Here is a 4,470-nt window from a genome sequence, read left to right on the forward strand (position 1 = left end):
AGGTACTGTCTGGGAGCTAGTCTGCTGTATATTTGCTTGTGGTGAATTACGTACCTTGCCTTGTTGCTCTAACAATAAAGCTTCCACTTCCTCTAGTACTTGTGTTGTTACTAACCATGTAGGGGAAATCGAAGAGCTCGAGGCCCAAGTCACTTCTTTTAAGAAGGACTTGGTAAAGGGTCATAAGGGGAAGCAATTCCCCAATGACAAAAGTGGACTTGGATTCAACTCCAACAACAAGAACAAGTCCACCTCGCACAAGCGGAAGAAGGGACAAGGGCATGTGAAGGACCCCGCCAAGATTGTGTGCTTCAAGTGCAAGATTGAAGGGCATCATGTTAGATTGTGCCCCTTGAAGAAGAAGCCACTTGGCGAGAAGAAACAAGGGAAGCGGCCTCAAGATGGAGTTCATGGTCTACCTCAAGGCCAAGCTCAAGGTCTACCTCAACGTGAAGAAGGGCCGCTACCCGAGAAGGATCAAGCCAAGGCTCCCGTTGCGGAGAAATCAAGTGAGAAGAAGGGGAGGAGAAGAAAATGTTACATATGCCGTGGGAAGGGCCACATCTCCTCCTTTTGTACAAGTGGTAACTCATCCAACCCTATCTTGATCCATGGTGCTTACTCTCTACATAAGGATAAGGTTGGCGATGTGTTTGCCAAATATGTTGGCACTCAAAGTGGTTTCACACAAAGAACCATTTGGGTTGCCAAGCCTATTGTGACTAACTTCTTAGGACCCAACTTAGTTGGGGACCAACAAGCCAAAACTTGATCAATAGGTACAAGTGGAGGGCATGGAGGCTTGACTAGCTCATGAAGACTTAGGGGATCTTCATCATTTTCACTTCCTCAAGTCAAGTACTACTCCGTTCATTCTTTACCCATGCTCCTCCTTGCGGTAACGAGTCCTCAACTCCTGTACATTGAAAGTTACTCGCTCCCCTTTTACATGTGTTGGTTTTGTGCCTTGCATGTGATTGTGTATGTTGTGCTTCCTACTTGCTTATCTTGTTTCCTTTTTGTTGGGTGGCACACCATGTACAATTGTTCTTTGTTGAGCCTATTGCATCTTGTTCATATCTTAGTTGTTGGCTCATGTGAGAAATTAATGGACTATCCCATTTTGGGGGAGTGATATGCTCCGTGCATTTCACAATCCTAAAATGTGTGACATGATGAATTAAAATCCTATAATGTCCATTAATTATCTCACTTGGTTCTTATTTGCCTCTTGCACGGAAAATGTCTTTATCACATTATGGGGGAGTATTGTGCCATGTGCATTTTACAAGCATAGAAAATGTGAACATTTGAGGTTGTGTCACATAGAGTTGATATTAAAGATTATCTTGTTCCTATGTGACATGTGTGCTCAAACAAATCCCACTTTACCCTTTGCTTTCTTGTTGTGAAGATAATCTTGGACATACTCACAAACTACATATGGGGATTTCCTATACACCTCTTGTCCTTTGACAATTGGTAATAAATTGTGTAGTATTGTTTCGGATCATCCTCACACTTGGCTCATGTGCTCAATTGCTTCATTTCTTGCCAAGAATTTGTCCTTGTGGGTTAGACTCCCATTTGTCTTCCTTGTTGCTTTTGGATCTCCTTATTTCACTTGAACCTTGTTGGTGTTTTGACAAACATGATTGAGCAAATCCCGCATTTGTGCATTTTATATTCAAATGCAAAATTCTAAATGGTGCACTAATTTTGGGGGAGCTCTCCTATGTTTGCTAGAACACTTCCTTGTTTCAATTTTTTGACCTTGGAAGACAAACCTTTCCTTTTCGGTACTTTTGTGCCATCATGAAAAGTGTTGAGGGTTTGGTTTATTCGAACCTTGCTTTCTTTGGGAGTGGGTTATCTCATTACCTATACTTGGTTTAAATTCTTAACATGAGATAAGTCCTTGAGCATACTTGTTTTGGATATCTTGCTCTATCTCTCTTGTACCTATCTTGTGTGTGCATGTTTCTTTGTGAATAAACGTCTCCGTGATGTTGTCCACTTAGAGAAACTTATACACATAAGAGATGGTGCATATCTTTTGATATCCCTCTTTGTTGGAGTCTATTCCTTCATTCTTATTTCACTTTTTAATGACTTCACAAAGAACTTGGCTATGGGTGCTCATTTTATATCATTTGCATCTTCAAGCACTCATAGTTGTTTTTGGCACATGCTTTGAGTGGTCTTGTGGGAGTGATGATGCCATGCTTGTGCACCTTATTCTTCAATGCAAATTGTTTATCTTGTGCACAAACTTTGGCGAGCTTCCACATATTACTTAGAGCATTGTGTTGGTTCATTGATTGCTTGCTTCATAGTGTCTCACCTTCATATCCTCTTGCAATCTTTGATCCTCAATATAGTTTGATTTCCTCCGTATATTCGTCATTGAATATGTGCATTTGATTTCACTCACAATTATGAGAAATGCACAACTTATGGAGGAGCGCTCGCTATATTGGCCTTTCAAACCTTTCGTCCATTTTGGCCATCGATGCCAATGGGGGAGAAGTTTGGAGGGTTTAAGGGAATTGCTTTTGTTGGTTCTTAAGCATTTGCCTTTCATGCCTTGCATTCGTTGCTTTGCATGGTTGAATATTTAGAGGATACTCCGCTAGGCTTTAATTGCCGGTATATGCAATGAACTTCAAGTTCATTCACACATGCATATATTATGGGGGAGTTTGCTCTAAATATTCAACTTGGGTTGTTCGCTAAATTCCATATCTAAACCCTCTCAAAGAGATTGTCATCAATTACCAAAATGGGGGAGATTGTAAGAACAAGTCCTTTACCCCATGTGTGGTTTTGGTAATTGATGACAATCCCTATGGACTAACGGTTGCATTGAGAATCGATCTTAGGTCAAGTCCATAGCTATGTGTTGGACTCAAGGTTGTAAGATGGAGAAGACGGAGTACAATGATGAAGATGGTGTTGAAGAGAGACAAAGACGGTGTTGAAGGTAAAGAGAGAAGACGGCGTAGAAGATGAAGAGAGAAGACGACGTAGAAGATGAAAAGAGAAGACGGCGTTGAAGATGGATGACGACGGTGGTGTGCGTACAAGATGATGAAGACGGTGGCATGGACAATAATGAAGAGGGTGAAGACGGAGCTTGCCGACTCGAGAAGAACGCGCAAGGACTAGGTTTGTGCTCGATAGGATAGTGGGTCGTATCATCGGAGAGAGCTCAAACCTTGCATGCATTACATCGCGTTCTTGGTTCTTCTTGGTTATTATCCATGAGATAAGTTAGAGCTTGTTTTCATTCTCATGACAAGCTCTAGCTCATCGGAAACGGATTCCGGATGCGTTGCATGTTGCATGTGCAAGGGTGATGATTTTCCCGATATACCATATTGAGAGGTTACACCTCTATGACCATGAGAAAATCATCACTCACTCTTTTGCATGTTTTCACCTTGTGTTGGTAGCTCTTGTCGTCCTCTTTCCGGCAAAATTGGTTTCACCTCAATCGGAGTTTCCAAGCTCGAGATATTGCCGTTTTCGTATCGCAGTTTAAAGGAAAAAAGGGAAGGGCGGTAGTACCGGTCAGGTACCGGTTTGGTCTCTGCGAGACAATGCATCTGGTCCGGTATTGACCCGGTACCGACCCGGTAGTACCGCTCGAGCGGTAGTACCGCTTGTGGTACCGCTTTGGGCCGATTTGGGCCGATTTCTGACCGTTTTCTGCGCAGTTCGCGCGCGAGCGGTAGTACCGCTTCGACAAGCGGTAGTACCGCTTTGGGTGCGGATCTGACCGTTTTCTCAGCCCCAACAGCTATATTTTGCAGCCCCTATTTATACCTCTCTTCCACCTCCGCCCAAACCAACCCTGCACCTCCACTCTCTCTCCTCTATTGTTGACCTTGGGTTATTTCTTCCTCCTCTTGATCCCCCCACTATTTGTTGCATATTTTTGGGGGAAAGGAGAGAGGAGATCTAGATCTAGAGCTTCACCAATTGAATCCTCCTCTAAGTGAGAGGATCTTGCTAGATCTATATCTTGGAGTTTCTTGGTGTTTCTCCTCCTTTGTTCTTCCTCCTCTTGATCCCCACACTATTTATTGCATATTTTTTGGGGAAAGGAGAGAGGAGATCTAGATCTAGAGCTTCACCAATTGAATCCTCCTCTAAGTGAGAGGATCTTGCTAGATCTAGATCTTGGAGTTTCTTGGTGTTTCTCCTCCTTTGTTCTTCCTCCCTTATTCCCCCAATTTCTTCTTCTAGCTTTGTTGGAATTTGGGAGAGAAGAACTTGGGCATCCTAGTGGTGTTCTTAGTCATTGCATTAGGTGCATGGGTTGTGCTCTCTCCGGGGTTTCGATTTCGTAGGGTGTGTGTGTTCTTCCTTAGTGGATCTTGGTGATAGGGTTCCTTAGTGGAGCATTAGAAGAGTTCCTCTTGTGGGGCATTGGAAGGGTTCCTTCGTGGGGCATTGGACGGGTTC

The sequence above is a fragment of the Lolium perenne genome, chromosome 3 (genome assembly GCF_019359855.2).
Source record: "Lolium perenne isolate Kyuss_39 chromosome 3, Kyuss_2.0, whole genome shotgun sequence".
In the NCBI taxonomy this organism is placed as follows: Eukaryota; Viridiplantae; Streptophyta; class Magnoliopsida; order Poales; family Poaceae; genus Lolium; species Lolium perenne.